The following is a 20869-nucleotide window of genomic DNA, read 5'->3' as shown; positions in this document are numbered from 1 at the left end:
CCATGCTCTCCGCTACCTCCGGTGGCAGAGAGCATGGGGCTTTCATTCATTTTTCTTTTTTGATCACTGTGAACAGACATTAGTCTGTTCACAGTGATCGCGGCGGCCATCTTGGATCCGATGGCCGCCGCGGGAGGGGGGGTTAGTGACTGGGGCACTAGGGGGCTGATCTGGGGTCTGATTTTTACTTATTTCATCTCCCCCCACCGTGGATTCACGGTGGGGGGAGATGAAATACAGCAGCGGCACCGGCCCATTAGTGACCGCCGTTTCGGCGGTCACTAAGGGGTTAATGGGGGTCAGCTGCGGAATCGCAGCTGATCCTCATTATCTCCGGTGCTGTACACAGATGAGAGCGGTATCGCTGACCCTGCAGCGATCCCGTTCTCATCACAAAGCCCCTGTCAGTCAGGAACGTATATGTACATTCCTACTGCACGGGGCATGTGCAATAGGAACGTATATATACAGATGGCTGACGTGAAGGGGTTAATTAATGAACCCTTCTTTTCTGATCTCAGCCGTGCCTCCAAAATTTCAGTGGGCAAAATCACCCAAAGTTATGTTCCATTAGTTCCTAATTGTATGCATCAACACCAGTAAGTACCAGCTCTGTAAACCCAATAATACACAGAACTCTTAAGAATGTCATGCCAATTAATGATTTTGATTTATTGATGTACAAGCAAGTTTTACACTGCAACACACACAATGGCTTTTTGCAAAGTAAATCAGGGTTTGATACAAGATAAGAGAAGATGTGTCTCTTCAGTACAATAAGATAGTCTCTTAACCATCTTCCTATGTCAAACCGAAGATGTCTTTTGGTGATAAAAATCATCTTCCCTGCAAAAAACATTCCACAAAAACACAGAAATAATATTCTGAAAACAAGATGGAGGTTATGAACACAAAATAGAGTGCATACATTTGCACTACTTAGTGGGGGCCTACCTGCACAGAGAGGCCTAACTACTATATGGATGCACAGAGGGGGACTAAGTACTATATAGTGCATAGAGAGGGACTAAGTACTATTTTAGTGCCCAAAAACTACATGGGGCATGAAGTGGGAACTGTTACTGTGTGAAGCCATATAGACAGAGTATTTGCATAGAGATGAGGAAGATCCTGGAGTGGAGAGCCTAAAATGTTTGTCTGGTATATTATGCAGAGACAAGGCTTCACCAGGGGAAGTCTTCATTATGTGTTGGTTTACACTGTTTAGCTATGTTTACACTAAGTAAAAAAAAAAAAAAAAAAAAAGAAGACAAAAGGCGTCTGCTTTTTCTTTTTAAGGGTACGTTCACATTTACCGGATCCGCAGCTGATTTTTTTGCTGTGGATCCGCAGCAGATTTCATTTAAATAACTGAACACAGCATCAAATCTGCACCATCAAATCTGCTGCGGATCCTGTAGGTGTGAACGCACCCTAAAAAGACGTCCGTTATTGCCACATTTTAATTAACTTCAACGCAATGCATTGAAATAAATAGAATATCGAACGTCCAATGCACACAGTGTATAAAATTACAGACATTGTCTGCGTGAACGTCAAAATGATCATAATTATTTTCGGACGTCTTTTGCAAACAATGTACATTATTTTTTTGTTGTTCACACACAGTTGTTTTTTCACGTCATTATTAATAAATTCAATGGACTTTCAATTAAAGTCACACCAAAAGGGCAATTAGTAACCCCAATCTAAAATAATGTACCAACAGCTGTCATTGCAATGATAAACATCACTTTGACCTAAAAATAACGTGTGTCATTTAAAAAACAGACAGGGAAAACTGTTGTAGGAACATAGCCCTTCACTGCATTTAGAGTGGGTAACAACCAGCAGAAAAAACAGTTTACACTAGAGTTTATTCCTATTCCTAGATAGGAGTTTTTCTTCACAATTTAGGGTAGCTTCACACGTACCGTATCGCTGCGTTTTTAACGCTGCATATTTATCGCTGCGTTTTTGGTGCAATTTTTACATGCGAGTTTTGATTTTCACATGAAAAAACGCAGCGATAAATACGCAGCGTTAAAAACGCAGCGATACGGTAAGTGTGAAGGAACCCTTAAACTAAAATTAAAAAAAAAAAATCCACAAAACACAATCTTTCACTGCTAATTTTAAATGACTTGACACTTAAGTCCCTATAACACCAAGCGATTATCAGACATATTTGTCGGTAACGGCTGATAATCGATTGTCTTTCAACATGTTGAATAAAACTAGAACTATAGCGACAGTCTGCTAGCCATGGCTCAGTGGAATAGGTGCAGCGGTAGCAGACTGCCGCTATCTCCTATTGGCTCCCTGGACGATCTTAAGATCATCTGGGCAGCCCCTCCTGCAGCTCCCCACAATTCCCCAAGGAGCAAGTGAACACTGATCTGACAGGTCGGCCCATGTAATAGGGACTTTAGATTGATCTGCCTAATCAATTTTAAGTTTGTTTTTTCTTGTTTCAGATTTTGCTATTCCACTCGTCCTATTCCCAACAGTGTTGTAGAAACAATGGGTGTGGATCTAGATATGCATGTTTTAACTTTGGTTACAGCTGACTTAAAGGTGACAAAACTAATTTTTACAATCCACTTTTACATAATCAGACACTGGAACACATAGGATATTATATGATGGTTGTTCCTTATTGACAAATGATGTGTGCTGTATGTCTACTTTCTATGGGAAAAAAAAGAACTCCTAACAAGAACTTTCTATAAAAAAAAAAGAACTCCTAACAATAAACCCAATTGTGGTTCAGTCTTAAGAAGAACCCTTTGGTTTTTTTGTTACAGAGAACCCAACTATCTTACTGGTCTCCAACTCTTAAACAGGAATGCAATTGTGGTTAAATTTTAAAGCAAATGTACCACTAGGTACATAACTAGTGCCCAGTTTCCACGCATGGTGCCGGTCTATTAGCAAGCACTGGCTGGCATGAAGCACTGGGGGTTCGTCCGACGACCCTAAGTGTGACAATCTCTGCTCTGTGACGTGGCTCCATTGATTCTAATGAAGCCATGTCTTAGAGGGGAAGGGGTTTCGTCACATTGGGGCCTAGAAGGAACCCCCCCAGTGCTTCATACCTGGCCGGTGCTTGGGCAGCGGTAAAAAAAAAAAGGTAATGCACCTGTTTTTTGCATACAGAGAACCCAACTATCTGGCTAGTCCCATATTTTGAGACTCGTAACTGAGGCTCTGCGGACCTTTTTGCATATTGATGTTTCCCAGAGGGCAATGTACCTAGGATTTTACTGTATTGACCTTTTTAACCAGCAGCCGACAGTGTCTTCTCTGGCTGGTCTCCCTGATGTGGTTGCCGTATGAGTTACACTTTAAGGTAACCATAATGCCCTATCATGAGATATGACACACCTAAACTCAGCTAAATCTGCTAAATGTATACATTATAATTACATTGTTAAAACAAAAAGTTTTTTTTTCTCTATATCAATATAGATTTACATCAATAACGTCACTAGTTAGGAACAGTCATCTCCAGTGGCTTTCTAGACATACTGAGTATTTTAATCATAGTTTTAAATATTACAGTCCCATTTGTTGTCATTTTGATGTATCTTAAGCAGTCATGCAAAATAAATCCTGAAATAATTGAGATGTAATGCTTACAGATTATACTGGGCAGTGGCGGAATTATTTTCAGAAGTTCACTTAGGGACATGAAATGTTGGACATAATTCACCTCAAATCATTTATATATTGAATTGTAATTTATGCTGCAAAGTAATTTTTGCACAGTTATGGTCTGAGAACAGGGTGTAGTTTTTTGTATGGGAATATGTGTCATAGTTCACACTGTAAACTGCAGCGCACATTTCATTTCATGCAGATTTGAAGTCCATGTGGATAAGTTACATGTCACTTATTCAAGTGTATTCCTTATGGAAAATACATAATAAATTAGTTGCATTGTATGAGGTCCACATCCAAGTCCATGTCAAAAGATACTGAAATACAAGCCAAAAACCCCAAAGTATGGGTTCTGTGGTATATTTTTCCAGCACAACTCTTGTCCTTAAGGTTGTGTATGGTATTACTCTGATACATTCACTTCATTAGAAAGAACTTAAGAGCCTTTTACACAGTCTGATTATTGTGCAAAAAAATCGTTCAAATTTAAGCAATAATCTTCTGGTGTAAATGCAGCAATGATTGAACTATGAAGGAAAATTCGTTCATATGATGTTGATTGCAGCTTTTGAACTGACCTCAAAATCATTGTTAATCGTTCTCAAGTCTTTCAGTGTAAACACTCATTGTTCACAATCTAGAGGTACAAATGCAATTAAGAATATTCGTGGAACATATACGAATGCAAAAATGATTGCATTAGTGATTTTTCACTGCATTTTATCTTCCTGTTTCATACAAAAAAAAATCACTTGTCGTTCACTAAATGGGCGATTTATCAGTGCGTGTAAAAGGAGCCTTTGATGTAAAAAACTTACGTAAACTGAGCACAAGATGGGTGTTGTTTTAGAAGAAAACAGCTATTATTTTACATATCCTGGATAACCCCTTTAATAGATGAGTAAAGGTTAAAGCCTCTTTTAAAATGGAATGAAAAGAGAAAGAAAACCGGGCACTGGCACCTCGTGGGATACCTCAATAAATCAGAGATAAAAATTGGTGAAAAGGTGCTCACTTGAAAGCCAGTTAGGCTTTGTGCCTATAACCCTTCTCAGACTGCGGGGAACTAGTCTCAATCCAGAGTGTGTTCCAGCTGGCTGTGGGTCCAATAACTCTAAGGACTGCCTAGCTGGCCAAAACGGGATACTCCCAAAAATATGGGGCCCGTAGAGAAAATAAGTAAACAGGGAAAAAAATATATGGTACTCTGTGTCAACGCTGTCAACAAAGAGAGGAGCCAAAGGCTTAAATGAAAGGAATTTATTCAAACAAATTTATTCAAACAAACTGTTTTTGTTTAAATAAATTCCTTTAATTTAAGCCTTTGGCTCCTCTCTTTGTGGACAGCGCTGAACCAGAGTATCATATTTTTTTTCCCCCTGTTTACTTATTGTCTTTTAAAATGGGGCACTCTAGTCTAATAGTGACTTAATTGTGAACTTATCAACTCTCTTTAATGTTTTTTATAGTCCAACAAAAGAATAATGTAGTGGTACTCACCACAGGCCATGGATCAATAAATCTTTTTTTATTGTTTCATAAAAGGTACAGCATAAAGTGAGTAACCAAAGATTCTGTACTGGGGCTACCCACAGCCAACGGCCGTTTTGTGCTACCTCTAGCTTTAGTACATCATGGCAACTGTGCACATCTAAAATAGACAGCTGCTCACTGTAGTCATAGAAACCAGTATAAACTGAATGAATTAGAATACTATAAAGTGCATCTAACCACAACCTTTATAAAAAGCTGCTGAGATCATTCTGATCATAGAGACTGAGAAGGCTGGTAACTTCTGCACGAATAATTCAATTTGCTTTCCACTAGAATAAATATTTATGATGGTCCCCTCCCTTTCTAGATTAACTATTTCAAGATCAGCAAATACCAACCATGAGGGATCACTGTTATGTGTTAAACAGACATGCTCTAAAAGTCTAGGGAAACTCACTCCTGGCCTTAATAAACAGACAATATTTAAAACGTATATGGAGACAATAAACTGTTTTTCCAGTATATAAAATAAAAGCTGCATGGGCATGAAATGACATATACTACATTTACTTTTGCATGTAATGAGTTGTCTTACTTTATGGAAGGAAGCACCTATTCTAAAATATTTTTTACTTAGACTCTGTCTACAGCTATAGCAATGATGACACTCAAAGGGATATTTCTATTTCAACTTATATAGTTAAACATGTAAGGCATGTCAATGAAAATACATATATATTTTACCAAATACATTCATTTAGCAGACTTGCCTCTTTCTCCTGATGTGCCCTCTCTTTCATCTACTTGATACCTGGTTGTCTAGGTTACTGCCCACCACTGCTTGTGTGTGTGTGTGTGTGTGTATATATATATATATATATATATATATATATATATATATATCATATTTATATGTATTTTAGATAGTATGTTATATGTACAATATATGTTTATATATAAGGTATATATACAATATGGGGGAGATTTATTAAGGCTGCGCAAGGCCAGCCAGGTTTAAGAAACATGCGCCTCTTAGTAAATACATCCAGGTAAAAGGAGGGGGGGCTTTATTTAAGACCTGTGTACTTGTACACCGGTCTTCATATATGTCCCCTTATATTTCTATACATCTACATTATAGCTATATGTACACAATGGTCAAGAGCGGTCAACCAGCTGTCAACAATGGGAGAAAAAGAGAGGCATCTACCCGCATATACAGGCTCTTGATGTCGATGAAGGCCAAACTACAATTCTCATCCTATGAAGATGACTTAGACCATGCACCAAGGGGGAGATTTATGAAAGGGTGTAAATATACACCTGGTGTAAACTGCCCACAGCAACCAATCACAGCTCCTCTTATATTTTCCAGATCTGAAAGCTGAGCTGTGATTGGTTGCTTTGGCTAGTTTACACCAGGTGTATATTTAAACCCTTTAATAAATCTGCCCCCAAGTGTCCTGTGTCCTTCAAATAGGACAGAATCACGTGCAACAATTTTCTTTCAAGGAACATTTAAGATAACCAGACAAGGTTTCAGTCATTAAGCCAAACTTTGCCACAATAGGAGAAAGCGCAAACATAACAAAAAGGCTGTTACCTGTGGAAAGCCCCAGTGCAGATTAACAGGTTACCCACTTTGTGCTTTATCTTTGATGGAACAATAAAGATGATTTGTTTATGTCTTGTGGTGAGTGCCGCTATATTATTCCAACTGGCAGAGCGCCCTGCTTAGATGTTACATATGTCTAGATGTGATGCTTTTTTAAGCTACCGAATCTGCCGATTGAACACAAGCAGCGCCATCCCATTTCTTACACTTTTTTGTTATTGTTTCTCTTTAATGTCTGTTTTAGAAAGAACCCCTTTAGAGGAACACAAAATGTGATGTACAGTGTGAAAAAAGCATGACACAAGAATTTTCTCTTTTAATTTCTAGGTCATGCACTGGCCCCTTAGTTCATGTACTTGGCCTAAAAGTGGCTCGGTCTTTTGTGCTCTTTTAACCTTCATAAAAAATGTAAAATTCAAATTAGAGGCAGGTAATCATTTTATATCATATAGTGCGACTTCTTTGAGTAGATCACACAGAATTGCATTGCATCACTGAGATTTGCATTCTTAATATTTAAGTGTTTTTTTTTGGCATTAACAATAACATTTCTGTCATATGGTAACAATACTGTAAGTCATGGGCATAAAATTGCTACTGTCAGCACATTAATGTTGTTCTAAAATCACTGAGTCAGGACTCTGCCATTCACTTTTCAGGTAGTTGCTGCTTTCCTGTCATGGTTATGTGTCAGTGTTCCATTATTAAATGATATTTTATTGTATGACAAACAAAAAAAATGGTTTATTAAGGGACACATAATTATATAGCAGCACGTCCCTCTATATAAAACTCTTTAACGGTTTTACATAGTAAGATTGGATTTATTCATACAGTGCAGTTTTTTATGTTTAATCAAAAAATCCAAAAAGAAGAAAAGAGAAGAAAAGAAGAAAGCAGAATCTTTCTGGATCTAAAAAAAAAAATCCATTTGATTAATCTAACTGGGCATGGATTTCTGCAAGTTCTAGATTTAAAAAGGGGCACCCCTGGATAAAAGCCTGATGCACATGCTCTATCCCAATATCATAGAACTCTTTTAAGGAGCTCTAAAAAATTACATCTACAGGACAGTATGAGGCTATGTTCACACTACGTAAGTTCCATGGAAATCACAGCAGTTGTTTTAACGGCCGTGCTTTCCACTGATCTTGCATAGTGCTGCAGGCTGGAGGGATCCCGGCCGGAGTGTATACATACTGTATGGTATGATCAATTCGGAGACCAGACGTTCCGTGACCTGGCCAGGTCTTTGCAGCCTTTGCTAAATAATTATTGGGCCATGTAATAGGCTAAAGTAAACGAGCACCGATCCAGCAGATAGACGCTCATTTACAATATTGCCATCTGTCCGTGTAGAAGGACCCTAAGCTCATGTGGGACAACAGTCAAATTGGCAAGTCCTCTGGAGTTCAGTGTGATGATGTTCCATTCCGCCATGATCACACAAACACTAAAGGAAAACGTCTGCACCGTAAGTATAAAATGGCTTTCTTGTTATTAGTTTTTCTGTTTGTGTTTGTTTTCAGATCATTATACTGTTGTGAGAATGTGGAGTCTCCAGGGTTAATTGTACAGAGACAGACACAGTGACATCACAGACCCGGCTCCCAACTTGTGCAGGGGTTTAAAAGACCTGTCCCATAAACAGAATGTCACACCAATGGCAATCCGTGTATGGGGTGTGTCTCTGTATGGTGAAGCTCTGTATATGGAACTAAATGATCCCATACAGGGCTGAAGATATAAAGGACGTAGCAGACGGCAAAAACAACGATCTCGGCTGAGGCTATGTGAAGGAAGATGACAGTAGGCTCACTATATGTACCTGCCGCCCAGCCATCCCTGTATATACACCTCCTTAAAGAGCAACATTAGCGATGTTCCCCCAAATATTGTATACACCCACCTATACTATAGCTTAGTTGTAGGAGTGGGACATTGGCCCACATTTACTAAAACTGTCTTAAGTGCAAACTTAGACTAGACAATCCTTAAAATTGCCAGATTTATAAGGCTGTTTGATAACTATCGCACTTAAGAACTGTCTAGTTTTTTGGTGCCAAGTTCACACGATCTTTTACTTGGCTTGAAGTCCACAAGAATTTTCAGGTGCAAAATAAACCACACACCTTTTTCATATCAGGTGGAAATGTGTCTGAAAGTGTAGCAAAAGAGTCTAAAATGCATAATAAATGTGGGGAAAAGTCATGTGTGCCACTTTTTCAGCCAAAATGCTGATGGAGACACATAAGTAAATCTGGGCCAATGGGTCAGATCAATATGAATAAGTATCTGCTCAGCCATCCTGCTCCTGCAGCTAAGGGTCACACTGTAACCACTGCCTGGGGCATATTCTCAAAGCAGAGCCCAGGCCCATGCACAGAAGAGCGCAGTGACAGCGCAGCCTATAACTGCAGGAGCAGAACGGCCAGGCAGATAACTGCAGGTACATATTATTATTGAGCCTACTGTCATCTGCCCCTTCGTTCTTCAAGTGTTGTCCCGTCTCTGTTTCATGCAGGGGCCTGGGCACTGTTCTGAGAATATGTAGGAGCAGCCCCGGACAGCGGTTACAGCGCGACCTATAGCTGCAGGAGCGGGATGGTTGAGCAGATAACAACAGGTACTTATTGATATTGATCTGACACTTTGTCCCACTCCAGCAGCTATAGTATAAGGAAGAGGGGGGGGGGGGGGGGTAGTTTGCGCTTATGTTGCTCTCTGGGGAAGTGTACATACAGGGATGGCTGAGCGGGTACATATAGTGAGGCTGCTGTCATCTTCCTTTACATGGCCTTTTGGTGGGACCTGCCCTGTCCTCTATATCCTCGGAGAAGCCTTGTATAGGATCATTTGGTTCTATATGCAGGGCTTTTCTCTTCAGCATGCAGAGACGCGCTTCGTACACTGATTGCCGTTGGTGTGACGTTCTGTTTACAGGGCGTTGTGTTTTCTTGTTATCTGCACATTAAGGACCCATTCTTATACCTGCACATTAAGGACCCATTCTGCCATATTTACAGACCTGGACATCCCATAGAATAACATTCCCCACAAAATGTTGCATGGTTAACTGACACTGAACCAAATCCCAAAGTTAATTTATTGTAAGAAGCTTACCAAGACTCAAAAGGATTAACTGAAGTTTTAGAGAAGTGAAGAAAGTGTTTGCAACTATTCTGAATACTGAGTTCTGTATTTTGCATATTGACATTACATTCTAGTTTCTCCCCATTTTCAAAACCTATAGTGTCAATAAATGGGCAAAAAAAAGAAAAAAAATCCTAGGCCTGCTTACAGCTGCGGTTGTATTCTGGTCTAGGTAATGTTCAATGTGTTAAAGGAAGTTTTCCCTTTTTTTTAAAATCATTTTCTTGGTTAGACAGGAGACCAGTCTTCCCCTGTGTGACTGACTCCTTGTGAACTACAAGATTATTTCATTATCTGTCAAATTCCTCCTACCTTGCTCACCATGGCCCAGTGAATATGTAGGGGAGGTTAAACCTCTTACAGCACTGAAGAGTGCTATAAGTGGTACTTATAGTATGTGCTCGTCTTTGCAGTCACCGCCAGCTCAGTCAATCACTGACTGAGATGGGACAGAGCTGTGCGTGGTTGCTTGCGTGGTGAGGTAAGAATAAGATTTTATTATGTTGTATATAAGTACAGCATTATACAACAAGTTTTTATGTACAAGAGTACCCCTTTAACACAAAACAAAATGGGTAACTCAAACTAACATTTGTGTACTTTCTGACAGCATGGACCATTTAATGTAATTGACACTGTTCCTTGTGTTCATAATATCCTATATACTGGGTTTTGCAATGCTCTACTTTGCCACCAGCTTGTAAGAGCTGAAAGCAAGAAATCTATCAAGGATGAAACTACATTTCACAGGAATACACATGGCCTGCAGTGCAAGTTAGGGGACAGAAGTTCCAGGTCACTGATATATCAATTGCTGCATTTAGGGTTCTTTCACACTTACCAATCTACAGCTGTCCACAGCAAGATCGGTGCTCGCTTACAAGGCCTTAACACAGCACAATTAATCCAGTCGTCGAGATACAGGTATCGCTCGTGTGGCCATTTAAATACATTGCTATCGGCCACACATCTCCTGTTCACATGGAGATGTGTGGCCAGTAAACAAGATTATCTGACAGATTATTTGCCAAAGATTTAAAGCCAAAACCAGGAATGGATTTGAAAAGAGGAGAAATCTCAGGCTTTCCTTTAGACCTGATCTCTGCTTATAGTCTGTTCCTGGCTTTGGCTACAAATCTTTGGCGGATAATCTGTCAGATAATCTTTCTGTGTAAATAGACCCCAACACAGGACAATTATCGGCCGTACCAGCTTTTCTAGCATCGTTCATAGTCAATAATCGGCCCGTGTCTTTAGATAGAACTCAGAGCAAGTGCAATAATAAAATGTCGCCCTCAGAGGTATCTGCCGCTGCAAAGTCAGAGGTATCATGGGAAATGTAGGCTATTTTAGGAGGCCCATATCAGAGTGGAAGAAGGAATCAACATACACCCAGTAGTTGAATAATTTGAACCCAGCCTTCCAACTAAAACAGTACCGCACAGATAAAACCCTTTATTTTAAACATGATGCTGCACAAAACAATAACATTTACAGCATGGGCTCAGGTAGAGCAAATTCTGATACATCATGACAGGCTTACAGGGTAACATTTAAAGACTGAATAGTGGCCCTCTTTCTAAATTTTGAAAATATACAGTTAGTACAAATGTAAAGGGAAGGAAAAAAAATACCATCACAGAAACACAATCTGGTCACTGATACATAACAGATGCTCCATTCTCTCCCATCATCTATGCCGGAAAAGAGTAATACGTGTCAAACTGACTGATAACAGGAAACAAAGGATTGAAAGGAAAAAATTACAAAGTTTAATTCATCTTCAAACGTAGAAATATAAAATCTCCTTTAGTTACAATTCTCTATGCCGCCCTATATATTTAAGTAAGGGGTTCTTTCTTAAAAACGTGAAATACCTATGGGATGACAGATTTGTGTAGATATTTCCTTCAAGAAACACTACAAGAAGCAATCAATCAGCATTGCAAGTTAAATGAATCCTAGTTTTGGGAATATTCAGAGCTTTCATATTTACCCTCAATATTTGGATGTGTAAAACAATGAGTGGCTGCTGTCAATCCGTGCTATTCAGCTCTGTGTATTAGAATGCATTGGTTTTCAGCTGTAATTAAATAATTTAGGAAACATAAATATCAGTTTTACGCGTCTGAATGATTGTTTTCAAGAAAACATTTAGGGGATTATTTTTCTTTTCTATGTTTGCACCTAGAGCAAACATGAAAAAACACAAATATTTTGCGGACCCCCGTGCACCAAAACTATTCCTTTTTTTTTTTAAATCAAGTTTGTGCCTTCTACACAATATTGGTGGTGACGGGGTGGGGAAGAGGAATGGTATTTATCAATTTAGCCTGAAGCGCAAGCCAAGAGGCTTGCCCCTATTGGGTATTTTTTTGGCGAGGGACATGAGGGGAGGGTTTAACAATTTTTAAATGAAAAAAATGGTTTAAATTTTTAAAAATAATTTTATTACTTTTACTTTACTTTATTTTGTTATCATTTTTATCTAAGATGCGCTACTGACACGTGAAGGGTTAAGCGCCAGAATGGACTGTCAATTCTTTGGGTAGAGGGCGGAATCTGCCTGAGCATAGAATGGAGTCTATGGCACGGGCAGAGAGTCAAGCGGGAGTGCGCAGTGGAACCCGCAGCAAGTTATCCATGAGAATTCCTCAGTGTGCACATAATACTCTAACAGCAGCAACTAGAGATGAGTGAACCTCGAGCATGCTCGAGTCGATCCGAACCCGAACTTTGGGCATTTGATTAGCGGGGGCTGCTGAACTTGGATAAAGCCCTAAGGCTATGTGGAAAACATGGATATAGTCATTGGCTGTCCATGTTTTCCAGACAACCTTAGAGCTTTATCCAAGGTCAGCAGCCCCAATCATTTAATCAAATGCCGAACGTTCGGGTTCAGATCGACTCGAACCCGAACCCGGTTTGCTCATCTCTAGCAGCAACATACAATCACAGTAACAGGAGCAACTATCACACACACTAACAGGAGCGAAGATCAGATACATCAACAGGGTACAGGAGAGACTATTAGGTAAAGCAACATGGGTCAAAAGCCTGGTGTGCCATACACATAAACATTTTTAAAACTCAACAGAAAGTAGTCAGTTGCTGACTTTGTTTAAGTACTAAAGTTGATGGGGTCCATGTTGGGATCCCATTTTGACAGTTTGCAGACTTATTCATACCATAGATAGCACAATCATCAGGTGAACCCAGCCTTGAAGGGGTATTCCACCCGAGCTAAAAAATGAAATGCTCCCAAACCTATCTGGTTTTATGCACCAAGTCCCCGGGTATTTTAAGCAGTCTTTAGTCTTTCTAGCGTCCGCCATTCCTGAGCTCCAAGTTTTTGTAAAAGCTTGTCTATATGCAAGATAGCCAAGAAACTACATTTCCCAGCATGCATTGAACCTTAGATCCAACTGCCAAGTATCCATCTCATTTTGTAGTATCTGCCCATCGCTAGCTTAATCTGCTTCTGCTTTACACTGTAAACAATATCTATCTCCTATCTACAGTATCTAGGCATGAACATAGATTACAAAGAGAAAGAGATGAAACAAATATGTTTTCTTCTCCCTATACCTCTCAGAGGCTGTCACTGGTTTCTTGTTTCCCCTCTCCTTGGCCAGGTGCTCACTGATTGGTGGGATGTCAGTGGTAGGTAAGTTTCCAGATGAGGTGTTACAGCTTGCTTGGCAACAGGGTGAGATCATACAGTATGACTTTGGTTTCAGAAGGAAGAGGGAGGACAAAGTATTGGACACCAGGAAGTGGACCAGTTGGACCAGAAAGTGAGGATTTTCTGCAGCTTCGGGGTGTAAGGATGTACATCAAACAGCCCAATTCATGTAATAGAAAAACCTGTTACAAACAAGCTCAGATTATGGGTAGGAATTCAAAAGGGTCAAATTTTCTTAAGTGAAGTACCCCTTTTAAATGGTCACTGCCATTTTAATTAACTTCCCTCCATTTGATTTTCTTCATTATCTGTAACATTAGTGAATCAACTCAATTACCAAGTGGCACAGAGTTCAAAGGCAGCCGGCTGATAAGCAGTATGCCGAGCTAATGGAGTGCTTCACTGTGTTAAGCGTTTGTGCACACTATGGAATTTAGGCGGAAATTTCAAGCGGATTCCGCGTGGCAGTCTCCGCTTGAAATTCTGCCTGTCCCATAGGCTGAAAAATATTCCAAAGCTTAATCTGCAGTTTGCCCACAGAATTGACATGGCAGATTGAGCTTCAGAATACTCAGTCTATGGGACAGGTGGTACTTCAAGCTGAGTCCACCATGCGGACTCCGCTTGAAATTTCCACCCAAATTATGTAGTGTGCACATACCCTAAACACTGAATTCGTTCATCTCTAGTGGTAAACCCTGCTTTGCTGTAATGCTGTTTTTCCCCATATAAATTCTTGCACAGCCAGTGCAATAACACCTTTCTCCCTTCCACATGCATCGTAAAGTGGTATACTGTAAATGATCCACGTGCTGTTCAGCCTAGTACACCAGTTCTCCAACACTGTGGCATTGTAAGTTTGGGTTCACACTGAGAAATCCGCGCAAAGTTTCCACGGATTCTATTGCTCGTCCTCGCCTGTGCCATAGACTCCATTCTATGCACAGGCGTATTCTGCCCAAATTCGCCTGACCATAGAATGGAGTCTATGAGATGGGCGGAATGTGCACCACCACGAGCGACAGAATCTGTGGGAATTTTTCCAAGCAGATTCCTCAGTGTGAACCTACCCTAAAGCAGAGAGCAGTTAATTCTGTCCTGTAATAGCTGCACACCATGAAGGGGACTCTAATAAAACAGTGACAACACAAAAATCACTCTGAAAAGCTACTGTAGGTTTTTAACCCCTTCAAGACTGAGCCCATTGATGCACAGATGTCCAGGTCAAATTAATGCAATGTTCCTCCCCGCCTTCTAAGAGCCATAGTACTTTTATTTTTCCACCCACAGGGCTGCTTAGGGTTGTTTTTTGCACCATGATCTCTAGTTTTTATTAATAGAATATTGTTGTAAAGATTTAAAATGGTGTAAAGTTTTGCTCGCTTTTTGTTCATTTTTATCTGATATATAATTTTAAAAAATCAGCAGTCCTGGTGTTTTTTTTTTTTTTTTCCTTTATGCCGTTCACCGTGCGGGAACAATGTTATATTTTAATAGATTGGACAATTCCGCATGCTACAATATATAATGTTTGTTATTTTTAAATCGTATGTTTGTTTGTTTTTAAATATCTTAATTTTTATAATTGGCAAGGGGGTATATAAAATTTTTATTTGGGGGGTTATAAGGGTTTTCATTACACTTTTTTTTACACTTATTTTACATTATAACATGCAATGATTAGATTGCATATACTGCTCTATGCTATGCCATAGCATAGACCAGTGATATCGGCGATCTATGCATAGAGCCTGCCTGAGAGCAGACTGTATACATAAAACGCCGATCGGACAGGTAAGTGGCTTACCCGTACCCGTTGGTACAAGCGATCAGGACCAGTAGCGATCAGTCAATGACAGGAGCTTGTCCTGTCACTGACTACCTTAAACCCTGTGATCTTTAGCAATCACACCGTTTAAGGCAATCAGTAAGGGGCGTGGTTTGCCGTTGGAGAGGAAAGACACACGCAGCCGAGCTCCTGCACAGCTAGCAGGAAAACAGCGACTCTACACCTCTTATCGCTTCCTCGGGGCTCCTTAACCCTCCGGTATCCCTTCCTGACATAAAGATGACATCAAGGAAGACTTCGGAAGGCTTCGGACTCCTTACAGCCAGAGCGTGGCAAGATGGCACCGGCTCCTTCTCGGGCTGCCAGCGAGACTGGTTTTCCCCGGATATCGGGGCAACATGGCAAACTCCCCTGTCAGTAAGGAATTTGTGGGGACACACACTTGGCACCAGTAGAGCACTCAGGGTAAGCAAATACCCCCTCCTCAACCAAAAAGAAATAAAAGAAAGAGGAGAGGTGCTGGCACTAGTGTGGGCCAGCAACGCTTAGGTGACACGGAACAGCAGCAGCGGCAGCAATACTCTTTATCCCCTTCTGCTGCTCTCTTCCCGTTCCCCCCTTTTCTCCAATTGCAGACTCTGATTTACAGCGGTCACTCTCGGACCTCTATCTACCAACGTTGTTTACAGAGGACCGGGGATCATCCTCTAGCCCTACTGCAAACTCTCCTTCTGCTAATCTCCCTCAGAATGCACACCATTCTGCTTTAAAGCCAATACCTTTGAGCCTGGGATCTGTCCTGCCTGCCACCCGTGATCCACGATATTCCTTTGATATAGACGATATTCCTTCTGATGATGACTCCTCCACTACGTTCTCATTGAAGAAATTACTACTAGCCTTACGAAATTCCATAAGAGCAGACCTAGATTGTGCTATTTCAGCCATGAATGACTTTAGCGTTGCGTTTAGCAATGGACAGAACACAATGCTTGGAAGATACTTTATCAGTTGTCATAAACGAGCATAATACGCTGCTCACATCACACAGTCAACTGGAATCAGAGCTGATGACTGTTAAACAAACCGTGGCTGTGGTGGACAACCGTACACTGGACCATAACCTTAAACTAAGGAGCGTCCCCGAAAAAAATCCAAGTACCTGATCTGCTAAACTTTGTGCAGGGATTTATCGCAAATACTGTACCAGATCTTTATCAACAACTTATCTATTGACTGGGCACATCATGTCCCTAAACCTAGCCATGTCCCTCCACATTCACACTAAGAGACTGTTTCTAACAGCCACTAGACAGCAGAACGCAATACAACCCAGATATGCACATATCTCAGTCTTCCCTGACCTCTCCGCTCACACTTTGGCTGCCCGGAGGCAATTCTCCCCAGTCACTTTTGCTTTGCGACAATATGGGATCCCGGATAAATGGGGAAAAACGGATGGATTCATAATCAAACGAGACTCAAGTTCCATCTTGATCTTGGATGTCAACGCAGGCCTCCAATTTCTGAAAGACTGCAACATTGCTCAGCGCCATGATGACTGCATCCACGTAGTGAAGACACGACGTTCTAAGGCCCCCTAGGGCATAAGACTATGTATGATCCAACCTACTGTGCAGGACCTATCCCGGCGGATTTCAGCTTTATCAGCATCATATTCTTCTCTCCAACTTGAACTGGACTAATACCCCTCCTTGGATTTTTACATGTTATTTGCCTACAGTTATTTCTAAATGTGTTTGCGTTGATTTATCTCCAAGTTATATTAAGCTATGTATAGTTAGAATAGGATAATCTCACAGTATATCCTTTCAGCAACTCCTAGTTAACTGAATCGACAACGTACCAAACAGCTCCTTACCTAGCTGGTTCAGATTTTGCTAATAGTCTAATTGCAATACTCCGTACACCACAGTCGCCAGGTAAGCGTGTTAGGCTACAGCGCCACTGATAGTATAAGATAATACGTTGACTTCCTAGCCACATAAACTCTCTTAACCCAGCAACTTTCAGGATAGGATCTCACTACATGGACATATACACGCTCTAACTTTTCCTTTGCAGAAGTGAATCCTCTTATCCTTACTTGCATATCGTATCGCTATTTCTTTATGCTTCTATAATTTGTCTTGCTAAGTCTTATCTAAAATTTGTTCGCATTGTAAAAATTTATGTAAAACTCTAATAAAAATACTATTGAAATGTTAAGGTAGTCAGTAAGGCAGTCATGTCAAACTCTGGCCCACAGTGCCATTATTTTTGGCCTGCTGAACTTTTCCATTGCTGTATTAAATCTCGCCCGCCTGACTTTGTAGCAGATAATATGGGTGGTCCGGACAGCCCCTTGGACTGGCTACCATATAAGAGACTATTGGGAGGGCTGGCTACTATATAAGAGACTATTGGGGAGGGCTGGCTACTTTCTAAGACTATTGGAGAGAGATGGCAATTATAATAAAACTATGGGGGATGGGTTGTATTGGATAAGAGACTATTGTAGGGACTAGCTTCTATATAAGACACTATTGAAAGGGCTGCCTACTATGTGGGGCTCTTATAGCAGGCCTGGCTAGTATGTGGGGCTCTATGGAGGGGGGGCTACTACATGGAGAACAATTATGGGATTACTTACTGCTTGAGGGATATAATGGCTTACTCCCATGTAGGCACATTTACTTTAGCATATGCAGTGCCAGAAATGCTGCATCCACTCTTCATTAAATATTAAGGTTGGCCCGTGACTTTCTCCAATTTAATTTTAGCCCACTGTGTATTTGAGTTTGATACCCCTGCAGTAAGGGGTTGATGACAGGCAGCTGCACATCATTATGCTTGGCCGCTATTACTGCAGCAGTTCCGCACACATCAAACCCCTCACAGTCCATAACGTATATGTACATTCCTACTGCAGGGGGTATGTGCAGCAGAAACGTATATATACTGTAAATATATGGCCACCTCTATAATTTTTTTTTTTTTTTTCTGCATACCAACCTTTAAACCTCTCCATACCCATGAAGCAGTAAGATGTCTGGAAAACAACTTGTTCTCAAGCTGGCCTTGGTTTATTTGCAGAGAAGACTGTTGCCAAACGATTTTGAACTTTAATAAAACAAAATGTTTTAATACAATATTCTTTTTAGCAAAGTGTCTAAAGAATGCAGCATACCTTTCATCAGCAACCTTATGAACTGCAAACATTATTGAAAATATACGTATTTTTTCATGTTCATAAGCATTTTATGGTGGGTCTTAAGTGTAAATGCATAGTTTGGTTTCAATTTCTTTCTGCTGTTTCCTCTTTGCTTATGTGTGTTAATGCTGTTTACACAACAGCATTATGCCACAGTTCGGAGGGCAGAGATGGCTCACGACTAGAGATGAGCGAACCTCTAGCATGCTAAAGTCCATCCGAACCCTAACTTTCGGCATTTGATTAGCGGTGGCTGCTGAACTTGGATAAAGCCCTAAGGCTATGTGGAAAACATTGCTATAGTCATTGGCTGTATCCATGTTTTCCAGACAACCTTAGAGCTTTATCCAAGTTCAGCAGCCCCAGCTAATCAAATGCCGAACATTCGGGTTCGGATGGACTCGAACCCGGTTCGCTCATCTCTACTCACGACCTGAGCACCCTCTGTACTGGTCTGTTCTCGGCTGCTATCAGCAGTCCCTATTTGCAACTTTGTCGCCAGGAAGGTTAATCACAGTGAGTTCATTTGCAACTTGACCTCAGATTAACACTCACAGTGTTAAAAAGGCGCTACAAACTTGGAGATAAAGCTGGAAAGATACTTGTTTACATCAGCCATCTAGAAAGGTAGAAGGGGAGACAGAGAGAAAAGTTTAGAAAGCAGCAGATCAGAACTGGGGAAAGGAGACTGAATAGATAACAAGTATGGAAGGAATTAATAGTTTTACAATTGGCAGCAACATATTAAAAGTTATGCTTGAGTGGAATACCCCTTAAAGGCTTTTATAATTATGCCCATAAGGTTAAACTACATATGAACTGCTATTTGTTTTCCCTTTGAATTTAGAAAGCTGCCATTTGTATGAGGTGTAAGGCTATCTTCACACCTCAGCTTTTTTTTGTCCATTTGACGGCTGTCATTATGTTCAACAACATGAATTGGCCATTAAAAATAACAGCCATGATGTCATAATGATGGTTTGTTCAATCATGGCACTCATAAAATAACAGCCGTTATATGGCATAAAAATCACAGCCGTCCTAAATAACTGGCATCAAATGGCCAAAAAAAATAAATGGTGTGTAAACATTGCCTAAAACAGTTTTTTGCTCAAAATGACATCCAAAAAGTATTTAGAAAAAGGACAAAATAGTCCAAAAAGTATGTGACTATCTTACAATGAATGAGGAACTACTCTGTAGTGCACTGGGATTATTCCAGGCTTGACTGATAGGTCAAACCTCTACATATCATATATCCAGATGGGGAAAACATCTACCTACTTCAGAAAGACATATGTTAGGGAAAAATGTGTATACACCCCAGCAGTAACACAGTGTTTATTGAAATTTTTATCAGCCGAATTGGTAGAAGATTACAGTACTCTATGATGCTGGTTTAACATATGGAAATTTTTTTGAAAACTGCCACTGCAGTTTTTGTGCCACAGACAGAAGTGGATTCACGGGATACAAAAAAATATAAAAGGGAGGTCTTTTACTTCTTTCCTGGTGGATCTACTTCTGGTTTGGCATGAAATCTACTGAGTGTATGAAACCAGCAGGACAGAGCCTGCTGGTAAACAGCATTGGCAGTTTAATTGCCAGGCGCAGAGACAATTTTTGGTTGCAATTGGAACAAAGCCAGGAATGAATCTGAAGAGAGGAGAAATCTTAGGTTTCCTTTATGACATGTTTATAGTCTGTTCCTGGCTTTGGCTTCAACAATTGCATTGAAAAATCTGTTTGTGTAAACATACCCTAACTTTGGTGCAAGCAACATAAAATCAATCAAAACAAGATTGTAAAGCGTGCAGATTTATTCCTGTCAACTGCAGTGAGAGCCTATGGGCCCTATTTAGCTTAAATGGAAACTGTATAATAGTTTAAAAGGGATGATTTCTTTAGTAAAACTGGTTAAAAAAAGTGTTGTCCTTGGCAACCAGATTCCAGCTAGATTCTCTTTGAAAAGCAAAGGAGTAATATGATTTGTTGTTACACATCCAGTGGATAGATAAGTTATTAGTAAGGGTTCCAACCACTATGACCCTAACATTACAAAAATGAGGGTCCTGAGTGTCCCTTTAGAAATGTAGCTGCAACATGCATACCAGACTGCAGCTTCATTTACACACTTAGGGTAGAAACGCACACACTGGATCCACAGCGGATTTCATGTTGCAAATTCACAGCGAAATCAGCTGCGGATCCCTTGCCTGTAAGTTTCTATGAGAATCCATACTTGCAGCGTGACTG

The sequence above is a fragment of the Dendropsophus ebraccatus genome, chromosome 1, assembly GCF_027789765.1.
Source record: "Dendropsophus ebraccatus isolate aDenEbr1 chromosome 1, aDenEbr1.pat, whole genome shotgun sequence".
Taxonomy (NCBI): Eukaryota; Metazoa; Chordata; class Amphibia; order Anura; family Hylidae; genus Dendropsophus; species Dendropsophus ebraccatus.
The sequence above is the reverse complement of the archived record's forward strand: the minus strand, read 5'-3'. Positions refer to the sequence as shown.